Source organism: Saimiri boliviensis, chromosome 4 (genome assembly GCF_048565385.1).
Source record: "Saimiri boliviensis isolate mSaiBol1 chromosome 4, mSaiBol1.pri, whole genome shotgun sequence".
NCBI lineage: Eukaryota > Metazoa > Chordata > Mammalia > Primates > Cebidae > Saimiri > Saimiri boliviensis.
Window position 1 is genome coordinate 146,189,677 of NC_133452.1, and position 15,463 is coordinate 146,205,139.

Sequence of the window (15,463 nt, forward strand, 5' to 3'; positions counted from 1 at the left end):
AATGTTACATTTCCACTCAACAGAAAGGTACTGCTGTGTGGCCATAAAAAGCCGGCCAAAACTCTGTAACCTTTGCAGTTAGTCATGTTATTTTTGGTTCATGCCAACATGGATCACAGCTGTGACTCAACAGAGCCACTGAAGCAAGAATTCAAAGAGTTTAAAGAACAGCAAACTCAGAAATGACTTTTTTTTCTCTTATGGTGTCATTACGCAACATTTCTTGTAGTTTACCTTTTCAAATTTACCAACTCCATACAGATGAGCTCAGTCGTTGTTTGGCAAATGAAAATCTGAGTTGCGTCAGCACACTTCCCCAAATCCCACTGCAGGCGGAGGATGATGGAGCTTTCCTTTCTGGGGTGTTTGTTTTACGTAAGTAGTGACTTACTTTTCAGAGGTTAAAAAAAAAAATCTATGTTGATATATGTCTCCCTCAAATAAACCAAAAATAGGATTGGGGGTTGATTTAAATGTTTGCAGTTTACCATTTGAAGATGACAGAAAGCCCGTATTGACTGGTTCTGCTTTTGTTTTTGTCTTTCACCGATTTGTATTCACAAAATGAAGCCATAAGCTTAGTCCTCACCAAATGGAAAACAAGTATGGACTTCAGCATATTTATCAACATCCTTTAGATTTTTGCTTTCATTTTTTAAATTACCATGTAAACTTGAAGACAACCCCAGTTTTCCCATTTGTGGGAACATAAGGAAGGGAGATGAAAAAAATCCTATTTGTCTCTTATCTATGAAGAACTTTTGTTAAATTTTTTTTTTAACCTAAAGAACTACATTATCATCAATATGAAGTACTGTTTTTTTTTTAAGCATTATGGTTAGACTTAAGAATTCTAAGGACTAAAGTATTAAGGTGTTTTTGTTGTTATTGGCTAATCATTAATCAAATGTTTTACCTGATTAGTTTTCACTTTGGGAAAACAGATCCAGATCGTGATCTGGAAGACCAAAGTAGACATTCCTTTATCAACTAAGAAGGACTTTAAGGTTAAAGAAACAAAAAGTTGGCCAGGTGTGGTGGCTCATACCTGTAATCCCAGCACTTCGGGAGGCTGAGGCAGGTGGATCATGAGGTCAGGAGTTCAAGACCAGCCTGGCCAAGATAGTGAAACCCCATCTGGGTGATACAGCAAGACTCTGTCTCAAAAAACAAAACAAAAAAGAAACAAAAAGTTACCTATAGATTAAGAGCTCAGGGTCTAGCTGGCACTGCAAATTTCCAAATTCCTGTAAGAAAGTCCATACTCTCATTAAACTCCCTAACAATAGGAGCTATTGAGCAAATTATCCTAACTTCAATTTGCAACCCAGACCACTACTATTCTGAATGGACCGAGGATGAGCCTTACAAACGTTCGTTTCTAATGAACAATTGCAGACCTTAAGCCAGTTTCAGCCAGCTTACAGAGGCTGCACACCTATAGTTCACCTTTTGCCCCAAAGTGAATATGGGATGTATATTAAATGTTTGTTTACTCATCTTGCCTGTGCTCAGCTCTCCTCATCAATATGTATAGCTTCTCCCCAAACCTGCTGAATATGTGTGATTCTGTTGCATAAAACAGACTCTGAAAGGCATGAAATCCAACCTTTCCCTGTTTGAAGAGAGAACGTCTTTGGTCCACTCTAGAGATGTTCCCTTCCAGCTTGCAGTTGATATCACCAATAAAGCTCTTCTTTCTACTATTTAGCCATCCTGGTGGTCTTTTGGATGACAGGTTTTTATGTCCCATAGTTATACCCATTGCTTAGGGCGGCTTACCATATAGAAAATGCCATCTATGGATACAGCTCTTCATTTAAGTACCTAAAAATAAGTTAAAAATGTGCAAACAGGCTGGGCGCAGTGGCTCATGTCTGTAATCCCAGAACTTTGGGAGGCTGAGGCGGGTGGATCACCTGAGGTCAGGAGTTCAAGACCAGCCTGGCCAACATGGTGAAAACACATCTCTACTAAAAATACAAAAGTTAGCTGGGTATGGTGGCATGCACCTGTAATCCCAGCTACTTGGGAGGCTGAGGCAGGAGAATCACTTGAACCTAGGAGGTGGAGGTTGCAGTGAGCCGAGATCACGCCATTCCACTCCAGCCTGGGTGACAGAGCGAGAATCCATCTCAAAAAAATAAAAAAATTGTGGAAACCCCATTCTGGAGATTTTCTTTCAATAGCAAAGATGTCGCCCTAAAAGAAAATACATTTCTATGATACCCTTTGGGTGTGGTAGGGAATTTTATACACCTCTATAAGGCAAGTATATAAAATTCTTGGGAGCTATCTTCAAGTATTTACTGTACAGGGGAAATGGGAGCTGCTCTACTGAATGAGTGTCTCCCTGTGGATTGATCCAGGAACCAGTTCAGCACATGGTAGCAGCTATTCCTTTTTAATGTGAACTGATGGAACTTCTGTTTTCTTTTGCCTGGTTATTTTGCTTTTGGCAAGTTCTTACTTGAAAATATTGAACTGGAATGTTTTGAGATAGGAGAACATACAGAAACCATCTTATTTATGGATGCAGAAGGCAGCACCGAGAGGTTAAGAAACTTGCCTGTAGTTACACAGCTAATTTGTGGCAAAAGTAGATTCACATCCAGGCTCAGTATGCCCTTTGAATCACACCATAACCTGCTTTGCAGAACAAATTGATCTAAAGAATTGACTGTTCCAAATAATTCAGGTTTATAAATCTTAAAATCATTTAGATCACAAAATGTCATGAGAGAAAACACTGAGAATATTGAGAAATGTTGAGAATATTGGAACAAATTGAAGTTGTACCTATTTCAAGAAAAATAAAATCTTACCTATATTTTTATGCGTATAATGATTTTTAGATTAGTTTTTAAATTGCCAAAATTCAATTTGGCAAAGCAATGAACTTTGAAACACATGTTAATAAACTGAAGCTTTATTTACTGATTTTCTGTAAACAAATTAACACTGAAATGTTATCTGTAATAATGAATATTCCTTTGTTCCTGGCACATATTGAAATATTGTTCAACAAATATTCGTTGAACAATTGAATAAAAATTACAGTGCTGTAGAGGTTAGCATTGGAGGTTAACATATTAGTATAACGTATAAAATATATTATTGAACAAAGCAGACACCAATCAGCATACTGTGTGACTCCATTCATATGAAATGTAAAAATGGGTATATTAGTCTGTTCTCACATGGCTATAGATACCTGAACCTGGATCATTTATAAACAGAAAAGCCTTAATTGGCTCACAGTTCTGTGGGCTGTACAGGAAGCATGGCTGTGGAGGCCTCAGAAAACTTACAATCGTGGTAGAAGGCGAAGGGGAAGCAGTTGTATCTTACATAGACAGAGAAGGAAGAACAGAGTGAAGTGGTAGGTGCTACCCACTTTTAAACAACCAGATCTCCTGAGAACTCACTGTCACGAGAAGAGCAAGAGGAGAAATCTGCCCCTTTGACCCAATCACCTCCCACGAGGCCCCTCCTCCAACACTGGGGATTACAATTCAACATGAGATTTGGGCAGGGACACAAATCCAAACTATATCAATGGGCAAAACTGATTTAGACTCTTAGAAGTCAGGATGGTGGTGGTTCTTGGGATGGGTTCCTGGAAGTTGCTGGAATTGGGTGTGAGGAGCTGGTCATGTTTCTTGATCTAGGTTCTGGTTATATATGTGTGTTCAGTTTGTGAAAGTTTATTAAAAAATACCTCTGTATTTTTCTGAATGTATATTATACTTCAATAAAATGCTTAAAAAATATGTATATCATTTCATCTTAGAAACAGAACCCGTTATTAAGTGACTAGGTTTTGGAAGAAATTAATATAGCATAAGTTTAAAAAAAAGATGTTGGGGTGGGGTTTTTACTTTCAGCAAAAATAAGCCATTATGCCAGTCTTTTGAATGACTTTGTCAGCTTTATAAAGGAATGAATATATAGCGTTGAAGGATAATCTTTCTGAATTAGTAAGTTATTTTTTTAAAAGCACATCTAAATAAATACCCTTTTCTTAGAAGAAATATAATGTTAGGCATGCTAACATTGTATAAAACATAGTTTTTGAAAGAAATAGCCGATACCTTTTAAAGCTTATGTAAGATTAGAAATAATCTGACTTCCAAATGCTCCCTGCTTTGGTTGAAGCAGAAATATTCTATGAGGCATTTAAGGGAAGAGAAGCAGGAATTGTGAGTAAAAAGGGTGTGGATGAGTGAGACTTGGGGGGAATAATCAGTGGCGGAACTGAAAAATTCACTTATTTAGACTTTTTATGAGTTTCATAACTAAGTTCTTCTCCAAGAGAGGCTGATGTATATTTATGTAACCATCTTTTAGGGTTTAACAAGTTTACAAGTTTTTAAGACTCCTATAAGGAAACAGACCCTATTTTTTCTCCCCAATACCCTGAACTTTGGGGTTAGATATCTTAGTCTAACCATAACACAGGAATCTTTTTAAGATCTTTGTTCATTTGACTTTTGATATTTCTTGCTTTTGTCAACAAGAGTTAAATTCTATGTGAATTCATATGCCAGAATGATGTTCTCAATAAGCTGAACCAATTATTGCATCAAAAATGTTCCTTTTTAAAAATAGAGACCTGCCTCAGTTTCTCCTCAATGGAATGTGCAGTGTGTATTTCTCAATGAGTTGAAAAAATAGATATCAACTAGAAGCAGGTGGCTGCTACATATTTTTGAGGTACTTTAAGCAATTAATTGGCTTATTTCTCTTTAAGAAAAACAGGCTTCTTTAAAGAATTAAACGTAGCATCATCATCATATTATGTTTATTTAGCACTTTCCAGTTTACAAAGCATGTTTTCTATTTGTTTCCATATTCAATTCTCACAATAATTCCATTAGAACTGGTTAGGTATGATTGTTATTACTCCTGTTTTACAAATGAGAAAACTCTGAGTCAGAGGGCAGAGCCAGGGCTGTCTGCTTGTATGTTTAGCTGAGTTACGTCTTTTCCATGACATCATATGGGCTTGTGACCAGAAAGGGGCAGAATTTTTTTCTGAAGAAAACGTTTTTGCAAATGATATGGTAGAATATAATTGATATACTGAGAATATTATTTTCAAATTAGACAAAGTCTTTTGAAATAATTATTTTATTCAGCAAATTAATTTTATTTCAGAATAGTAATTTCTTTTATTTGACAGATATTTGTTCAGTAACTCTTGGGAGCCACAAATAATTCTGGGTTCTGGGGTGAAAATGTATGTGGTGTAAATTGTATCAAAGGTATCATCTACCCTCTCGAAGGTTATGGAGTTCTCCGCAAGACTCCGATGAAACAATCATGCACAAATGGATAAATGTTTCAATGGCTGGTACATACTAAAACAAACGTTAGAGGGCGCTAGGAGAGATGATTACCTGGGAACTCATAGACCAGGAAGGCCTCTTGAAGGCGGTGGCATCTAAGCCTTGAAGTAGGACATAGCTGGGTGAAGGGTGGGGGAGGTGAGGGAAGAGTATTCCAGATGGAGTGAACGAAGTGTACCAAGTGCCTGAGGCAGACAGTGTGACCGCTAGGAGATGGAAGCAGCCCAGATGTGAAAAGAGACAGCAGATGATGAAGGAAATGGCATGATTTTGAGGCTGTGGGATGTGGGGAGGCCATTCATGTCTTTCGAGGAGGAGTACAGTTTACATTTTAAGACCATCATACCTGCTGCTGGAAAAAGGAGGGGCAAGGGGTTGGAGGAAGGGATGGGATAGGTCTGGAAGAGGGGACTTCCTCAAAACCGTGGCATGAGGATATTGTAAGAATGAGCGAGAGGTTGAGTGTGTTCGTTGCCGCGAGAAACTTCCAAAGCACCTCTTGGACCTGACAGCGTGGGGGCCGGTGGTGACCCCGTGTAGTGTGGGGTGGAAGCTAGCTGGGGGGAGCTGACACCACTTGCTTAATAGGAATTTAGTTGTCAAGGGAATGGGAAAGATGGGGAGGGTGCTGCAGGGTCTGAATGTTTGTGTTCCTTCCGAATTCGTATGTTGAAATCCTAACCTCCAAGGTGGTAATATTAAAAGGTGGGGTCTTTGGGAGTTGCTTAGGTGGCAAGGGGGAATCCCTGAGTGGGACTAATAACCTTATAAAACAGGCCCAAGACAACTTGCTTGTTCCTTCCACCGTGTGTGTTGGCAGTGAGAAGATGGCAGTCTATGAACCAGGAAGGAGGTCTGCGCCAGACACCAAGATGTCCGCTGGTGCCCTGATCTTTGACCTCCCACCCTCCAGAACTGTGAGTTTCTGTTGTTTATAAACCACCCAAGTCTAGGATATTTTGTTATAGCAGCCTGGACAGATTCAGACAGGATATACATTGGGCAGGGAATTGAAGGGAAGTTTTTTTGTCTGTTTGTTTGTTTGAGATGGGGTCTTGCTGTGTTGCCCATGCTGGAGTGTAGTGGTATGATCACGGCTCACTGCAGCCTCAACCTCCCGGACTCAAGTGATCCTCCCCCATCAGCCTCCCAAGTAGCTGAGACCACAGGTATGTGCCACCACACCTGGCTAAGTTTTTGGTTGTATTTATTTTTTGTAGAGATGGGGTCTCCCTGTTTTACCCAGTCTGACTTTGAACTCCTGGGCTTAACCCATCCTCCCACCTGAGCCTCCTAAAGTGTTGGAATTACAGGACTGAGCCACCATGCCTGGCCTGAAGGGACGATCTTGAAAGTGGAACATACTAAAGTATCTGGGCAAAATAATGAGAGTCATTCATCAGTGAAGGAGGGATGGATGATGGTGGCGGTGGTGGTGTGTAAGAGAGAGAATCTCAGACAGACAGTGTCAGCTAATCAAGGAAGGAAAGCCCCTGGGAATTCACAAGAAGATGTGCAGATGGCCAGAATGCACGTGGAACATTTTACACTGTTTTACGCTGCTCCTGGAATAGGAGAGACACTTCCATTATGGTAACAAGAAGGAAAAGAGGAGAAGATGGTTTACAGATTTGGTGAGGGAGAATGAAGACCTTTTATTCCAATGGTTGGTCTTTTTTCCCCCTCCCTTTGTAAAACATGGAGTGGGGTCAGACGAGGGGCAAGAGGAGAGTTGGGGTTGGGCAGACCGAGGCTGCCTGGATGGATGCTGTGGCCTTAGCGTGGCGATGAAGAGAAAGCTTGCTGGGCAGCGTCCTTGGAAATGGGTGAGAATGACCTTGATACCAGTCCCTGTACTGAGTATTTTTCCTTAGCAGCATTTAGCTGTGCAGTGTATGGGGTTCATCTAGTTTTGGGAGACTATTGGAAGAGTTGTTGGTTGATTCAGATGATTAATAATTGAGTTAGGGCCGGGGGCAGTGGCTCACGAGCGCAATCGCAGCACTTGGGGAGGACAAGGCAGGTGGATCACTTGAGGTCAGGAGTTCAAGACCAGTCTGGCCAAGATAGTGGAACCCCGTCTCTACTAAAAACACAAAAAATTAGGCGGGTATGATGGTGGGTGCCTGTAATCCTAGCTACTTGGGAGGTTGAGGCAGAGAATTGCTTGAACCAGGAAGGCCGAGGTTGCAGTGAGCTGAGATCACTCCACTGTACTCCAGCCTGGGCCACAGAGCAAGACTCCATCTCAAAAAAAAAAAAAAAAAAAAAAAAAAAAAAAATTGGGTTGAGCATGCTTTCCGAAATGCTTACAGTTCCTATCAAAATATTCAATGTGAATATGATGGCGCAAGGGGAAGCCCTGGAATCCAGGGCACTTCCACAGCGCTAACTTGGCTTTCCTGGCTTCTGTATTTCTTTTGTTGGGAGCAAAGGCAGAGATGGAGACAAAGAATTGGAATTTAGACACTGGAGATTTAGTTTCTGGCTGCTAAATTCCAATTCAGAAGGCTGGTAAGTAAGGTACAGTGAGTCCCATGACCAGGTTAGCAGTGTGCCTCTCTGGGACTCACCGTCATCTCAGAGCGCAGAGCTGCAGGAAGCTCACGGAGTCCCTCTCGGATCACTTCCGAGTTAAAGTGGAACCCCCTGCCCACCCCTTGCACACACACCTTCCTTGGCCCTGGCCCCTCTGGTTTTCTTATCTTTTTCTTTCCTTCACATCAGGCTTTCTATTTCTACTTCTTCTGCTCTCTCTTTTTTTTTGAGATGGAGTCTCGCTCTGTTGCCTAGGCTGGAGTGCAGTGGCACGATCTCGGCTCACGGCAACGTCTGCCTCCCGGGTTCCAGCAATTCTCCTGCCTCAGCCTCCTAAGTAACTGGGACTACAGGCATGCACCACATCACCACCCCTGGCTATTTTTTTAAAAAATATTTTTAGTAGAGATGGGGTTTCACCATGTTAGCCAGGATGGTCTCTGTCTCTTGACCTCGTGATCCGCCCACCTTGGCTTCCCAAAGTGCTGGGATTAGGTGTGAGCCACTGTGCCCAGCCCTACCTCTCTCTTTCTTCCCTTTTCATGAACTCTTCAGCACCTTAAATGCCAGCTTCCATCTCTCTGCAGTTGCACTCCCCAGGCTCTCAGATGACCTTCTGGTAGCTATGGCTGGTGGAAACTCTCCAACTGCTGTCTTACTTGATTTGTCCTGTATTATTTCCACTGTGCTGTCTCCTGCTTAGTGAATTCCATGGTCCTGTTCTTTCCTTAGTTTCTCACCTATCTCAATGGCAAATTCTTCTTAGTCTCTTTTGTGAGGTCTTCTTCCTCCCCCCACTCCTAAAACATCATAGATCCCTCAAAACTCTGTCCTGAGTCAAATTGATGTCTCCAGCCAGCCTGACACTGAGGGCTATTCCTGTTTAACTAGGCAGCTCGGTGTGTGTGTTCAAGGCCTTCAATTTCATATGTTCAAAGTCGATCTCATCATCTTCTGCTGAACTCCGTGTTTGCAAATGTCACTGCTGTTCACCAGGTTCCTCAAGTCAGAAACAAGTGGATCATTGTCAATTTCTCCTCTGTTTTCCTGTGCATACAAAGCCTCATCCAGTGTATATCTTAAACACCCCTCACCTCTTTGCTTCCCACAACACAACTGCCGTCACTCGAGTACAGGGGCTTCTCCCCTCTCACCTGAAACATTAGTTTCCTTCCCTCCTGTTTCTAAAAACACAGTTTAATATGTTTTATCAAGCTTGTCCAACCCGTGGGTCACAGGTGGCCCAGGACACGTTGGCATGTAGGCCAACACAAATTTGTAAACTCTCTTAAAAACATTATGAGATTTGTTTGTGATTTTTTTTTTTAAAGCTCACCACCTATCTTTAGTGTTAATATATCCTATGTGTGGCCCAAGACAATTTCTTCTAAGGCGGCCCAGGGAAGCCAAACACTCCTGCTTTAAATGCAGAGGAGCTCATTTCAGTTCTCTTTGGCCTTCGGGGCCTGTGGAAACGGACTTCAGGGACGTCTGTGGCTGTGGAGGAGCACAGAAGTCAGGTGAGAAACAGAAAGGAGAGTAACTAGGAGGCGTCTGAGGCAAGAGTAGGCCCAACTTCAAGAGGAGATTGAGAGCCTGGGCCACTCTCAGAACCAGACACATGGCTGCCTCTTTTGGAAGGGGTCATCCAAGATGAAGAAGGCAGAGGTGAGCCCAAAGTCACCCCCCAAAACCACACATGCTGCTTTTGTAGAGACTACCATATCAGTGGAGGGTACCAGCATCAGATTGAACCGGAGTGGACCAAAGATGCATCCTGTCACCACCGCTAGTGGGGTAGCAGATGCTCAATATAGCCTCAGCTTTCCTGTATGTTTTCCCCGGTCTTCATTCCTGCCAGAGGCAGACCCAGGAGAGGGAGGAGAAACAGGTGTTCTAGAACTAGATTACACTCTTCTGTCCAGTTTAAGCTGCTGGCATGGGAGGGTACAGGACAGAAGAAGAGCTTTAAATTGCACGTGTGTGTGTGTGTCTACACCCATACAAACACACACACACACACACACACACAGTTTTACGGGTCAAGAAAGGGCTTGGAAGAATAAAATAAAATAATTCTGGTGCTTGAGAGTCTCTACAGGCCAGCCTATCCTAGGCTTTCTTAAATCAGAACATGCTGATGTGATAAAATGATATAACACTAGCAAGGACACACAGTATATTTTGCAAACTTGGATGAATGTAGTGAAATATTGGCTCACTGATTAGTTAATTTCTCTAAGAAATCATTCCAAATGTATTCGTATCTGTCTTTGTTCTTTCAGGTCGCTGTGGCAGAATATCATAAACTGGGTAGCTTATAAACAATAGAAATTTATTTTCAGAGTTCTTGGGGCTGGGAATTCCAAGATCAAGGTGCCAGCAGTTTCTTGTCTAGTGAAGGCTTGTTTTCATCTGATGAGGATCATAGATGGCACTTTCTACCTGTGCCCCAAAGCAGTGCAAGGAGTGAACGAGCTCTCTCAAGCCTATCCTACGAGGGCACCGATCCCATTCATGAGGACTCTTCCCTCATGCCTGATCACCTCCCAAAAGGCTTTGGAGCTTAGGATTTTAACATAAAAATTTTGGGGGAACATGAACATTCAGACCATAGCAATATTTTAATATAAGAGATATTAAAGGAAAAATAACATATCAAAAGGGTTGAAATTTTGAACAAGATATCTAATATAAATCAATAATCATCAAATCAAGATGTACATCAAGGCAACAGTAAATTAAGAAACATTCATATTCATCAGTAAGCAGATGGAAAGCCATGCATTCATGCACAAGCCAATCATACTCAGTGATTCCCAGCATTTTCTGATCAATCACAGGATTTTGTAAAGGCAGAAATCAGAAACAAAGAAATCAGAAGGTTAAACTGAAAGTGAATGGCAACTTATTAAGTCTTTCCCAATGTGTTAAGACATGGGAAATAGGGATTTGAGAGAGAGTACAGTTGAATGCATAGATTGGAGAAAAATATAAAATGATTTATATTTTGACACCCCCCAAGTTGATACTTCTAAATAAACTGGTTATTTAATACCGTTTGTCAATAGTTCTTTAGTTAACTGAATTTCTTGTTGTTCAAGATTTCTGTTCTTTGCTTTTTCTTCTACATTAGTTTTCTATTGCTGCATAATCAATCACTCCAAAATTTGGCAGCTTAAAACAACAAAAGTTTACTATCTTATGGTTTCTGAGAGTCAGGAATTTGGATGCAGCTCAGCTGAGATTCTAGTCTTGCATGAGTTTGTGGTCAAAGTGCCAGCTTGGGCAGCAGTCTTACTTGAAGGCTCAAGTGAAGTGGGATCTCTTCCAAGCTCCCTCATGTGGTTGTTGGCAGGATTCAGTTCCTTGTCGGTTGTTGGGCTGAGGGCCTCAGTTCCATGCTGACTGTTGACCAAAGGTCTCCCTCTGTAATAGGTGGGCCTCTCTACAGGGCAGCTCACAACATTGTGGCTGACTTCCTTCAGAATAAGTGAGTGAGAAAGTGCCCAAGAGAGAAGTCACATTTTTTTCATAATCTAATTTCAAAAAGGACATCCCATCTCTCCTACCATATTCTGTTCATTAGAAGTGAGTTGGTACATCCAGCCCACACTCAAGGGGAGGAGATTGCACAAATTCATGAATAGCAGGAGGTGGGGATCACTGCAGGCCATCCTAGTGGCTATCAAATCCTCTCTCCCATGTCACACCCTTCCCTCTACTCTTTTCTCCATAACTCCCAGTCTCACCCAGTGACCTGGCCTCCTATTCTTTAAGAAAATAGATGGGAAGCTTTTCTTTTACATTTTTCCAACTAAGTCTCAAATCTTCTTCATCTTCAGCCATTATATTCTTTCCTGTTGTTATCACTGACAAGTTACCCTTCTTTCTGCCTCTCCTCTGTCACAAATAAAAATGTCCCTGGGACTCCTTGTTCTCCTAAAGCTATCATCTCATTATTCTGCTTCCTTGTATATAAACCCCTTTGAACAAGTTGCCTTTACATGTTCTCTTAACACCTCAATTTCCATTCACTCATTGACCTTAATCATGCTTTTGTCTCATTACTTCATTGAAATTAGTTTCATCAAGATCACCGATGATTTCTATGTTGCTATATTCAAAGAGCATTCCTTTGTCCTTGACAACATTCAACATGGTTGGCCATTTATTTCACTCTCTTGGTTTCCATGACACCACCCAACATGGCTACATATTTTTTTCTAACCACTCTGGTCACTCCCTTCTGGACTCTTTTGTTCGCTTCCCTTCTGTCCAGGTTCTAAATGTTGGTATTTTCCAGGGTTCAGCCTATGTCTTCCCTCTTTCTGTAAGTGACCTCATTCATTTCTGGGGTTTTAAGAACCACTTAGATGTGGAGGAACCTGAAGTTAGCTTATTCAGCCAATGCACCCTCCAAACTATAGAATGGGTGCTTTAAACTGTTTACTTGATAACTCCATTTGTGTATCTCAAAGGGAGCTCAGAATGAATGGCTATAATAGAACTTCTGAGTTTTCTAACTTCCCTCTCCCTAACTGATTTCTCTCTAGAATTTCCCACTTCTGTAAATGGAGCTACCAGCCACCTTGTTTGCTAAGTATAAATCCTTGGTTCCTCCTCTTCCTCAGTCTTCCATTTCAATCTATCCACCAAGTCCTGTAATTTCCCTATTTTCTACATATATGCCCAATCTGTATATTTCACTATTTCCATCCTAATCTAAGCCATCTTCTGTCACCTGGCTCACTATAATAATTCCCCATTGACATTCCTGCTTTTATGCTCTGCAAAGAAGCCAATTGAATAGTTTCAAATAGTCTATTGGATTATATTTCTCTTGGTTAAAACCCTTCGGTGCCATCCCTTTGAAATGGGATTTTCCTACCCTCTGAAAATCTAAGTTTCTCAAGGTCGCATATGATATGTCTCTTGATGATCATCCCAGCCTCAGATCACCCCATTCACCCTGTACTTACTATGTGCTTTCAGCAGTTCTGAAGCCCACCAAGTCTCTATGGTTTCCAGGCCTTTGCACGTGCTGTTCCTTCAGCTTAAAATGCCTTGCCTCATTATTTCCCATGGCTGGCTCATGCATTTACCAAAATAAGTAATCATAGATGTATTCATTGTTTATTGCTTACCTCATTAGACTGTAAACCCCATAAAAACAGAGATCAACCCTGCTGCGTTCACCCTTGTATACCCAGCACCAAGCACTTAAAAAGTATTCAAAAAATATTTGAGTAAACAAACAATCTCACAGTCTCACAGTCATGCTCCAGGTCTCCATTCAAATCTGCCTCCCTAAACAACCTTCTCAGCCCATGAAGCCTTCCCAGATTCCTTCCGACTGACCCACGGCTTCTCCCCTCCTCTACGTTATTTACATGTTTTACGTGCCTCAACTGGAGCAGTTGCTGTGGTATTGAGAGTTCCTTGCATGTCCATCTCCATGATAGCCCATAAACTCATTGAGGACAGAGACCTTATCTTTTCATCACGAAAACCCCAAGCCTGCTTTGTAGACCCCAGGGTCCACCCAGCAGATGCTCCAAGCATGTTTGCTTAAGGGTGTTCTGAGGGTCCTTGACAGCAGCCCTCCTCTGGCCCTTGGATGAGAAGAAGGAAACTCTTCCTGGCTGAGGCAGGCCCCTGACTGCTGCCAGCTGCCTCCCCCTGGAACCTGCAGCAACCTGAAGCCGAGTCCAAGCTTCTCTGGGAAGTGCCCCTTTGAGGCCCTGAGATTTTGCTGAGTGAAACATACTTACAGTAGGAAAGAATATAGTCTTACAAAGAATGTTTCTTGGTCCCTCTGCTAAAAGGTAAGATAAAATTACCTAGGGCAAAGGTAATTTTTATAAATGGTTAACGTGGAGCACATACTTTCCGAAATTTGTAAGTGATAATAGCATCACTTTTAGTAATTGGATTCCAGTAGCATCTTTCTTTCCCTTTGGTTCATTTCAGATGACAGGGACAGACCCCAGTCTTTGCTTAGCAAAGTGTGCCCTGGTGACAGCAGCCTCATCCCACTGGCATCATCTGGAAGAACTCCCTTTTACCAATGCTGGGGAGTCTGAATTTGAAGCAGGTGTATGTATGCATTTGAAAGAATCTCTTCCAGATGCCAGGAGATTCAGTTCTGGAGAGGGACGTGAAGGAAAATTATGAGAACAAGTGTCCTATTCACATGCTAGGAAAATAAATGTTTTACTAATCCTTAAATAACATTTTACTCTGAGGTGTATTGGCAAATTTTAGTTTTATTTTGGTATGAAAGTCTCATTTTTAGGAGTGTGATTTATACACATTTAAGCAGTAGAGGTGACTGCTAAAGTTAGTTTCTGTCCTCCCATGCTAACGTCTGTATAGGAAGAGAATAATATAATTTTAAAGTCCTGACATTTTGTTGGTGGATAATTTACTATTTATTATCATTGGATACAATGTAGTTTAATCATTAAAAATGCACATACTTTCCTACGTTTTGCAGCCTTCTTGTGGTAGAGAAAGTATGCCATCAGAAAGATGTCCTATGTATGTGTTCTGTTTCTCTACTCAAGGCTTAATGGATAAAATTCCATCATTAGACAAATATTTGTTTAGCACCTTTCCGTGTGCCAGGCACTGGGCTATGTGCTGGGATACAACAGAGCTCACAGTCTGGCTTTTTGGCTAGGTGGAAAGTGGGGCGTGGTGGATTCTCACCTGCACAAATCAGACTGGATATCTCGGGAGTGACTTAAAAGTTAGCTATGTGTTACCTGCTCTACCCCGTTCACTTGTTTACAGAGTAAACTCGCAAGCCTCCATAGGAAATTTGGGAAAATAATACCATATAAAAGCCCAAACAGTACTTTCTATGTATATGGCATATACCATATGGATCTTATTGGAGTAGATTTGGCATATTTAATGCATTTTATTCAAGTAAAAGGAAAAATCAGCATGTATTTGTCAATGCAGAGAAATAGTGACTGCATTCATTACATAGTCATTAGAGAAAACTATCCGAGGACTAAAATTTTAACTGCAATTAATAATATCATCTGTAGATAGTAAATTCTCCCTAGGTAGTAAAATTATCTTGGTATTTAGAAGTTGACTCCAGGGAAGCCCCCTCATCCCTGAGGGTCTGACTCCCCTCTCCCACCAAGAGACACCTGGTGGCCTGGACTGGGAAAAGCCTTTCTGTCTCTTCAGGCACCAGTGGGAATCAGTGGAGACCCCCAACAGCAGCGGAAAAACCAAGCAGACGAAGATAACAACACAAAGGTGCTGGAAATTAAATGGCTTTTGGAACCATCACCCAGAAAATTAGACCAGGACCTGCATGCTGAACCTACACAGGACAACTGCCTGATAAAATAAAATACGTAAATAGAACTCGGAGACTGTTAACATAATAGACGAAAACGTCCAGGATACAACAAAAAATCATCTTCATACCAAGAACCAAGAAGTTCCTGATTTAAATGAGTAAAGACAATCAGCTCTCCACATCATTAAGTCATCAAGGAAATACAAATTAAAATAACAATGAGACACCACTACATCCCTGTTAGAAT

At 41.4% G+C, this 15,463-nt stretch overlaps 1 long non-coding RNA gene across 1 annotated transcript; it reads left to right on the top strand.

Annotated features, from left to right (window-relative positions):
- The first annotated feature begins 266 nt into the window (after positions 1-266).
- On the top strand, positions 267-15,463 carry LOC141584392 (uncharacterized). Its single transcript, XR_012517432.1, has 3 exons — positions 267-375; positions 6,172-6,268; positions 15,099-15,463. It is a non-coding gene; the product is annotated as an uncharacterized LOC141584392 (long non-coding RNA).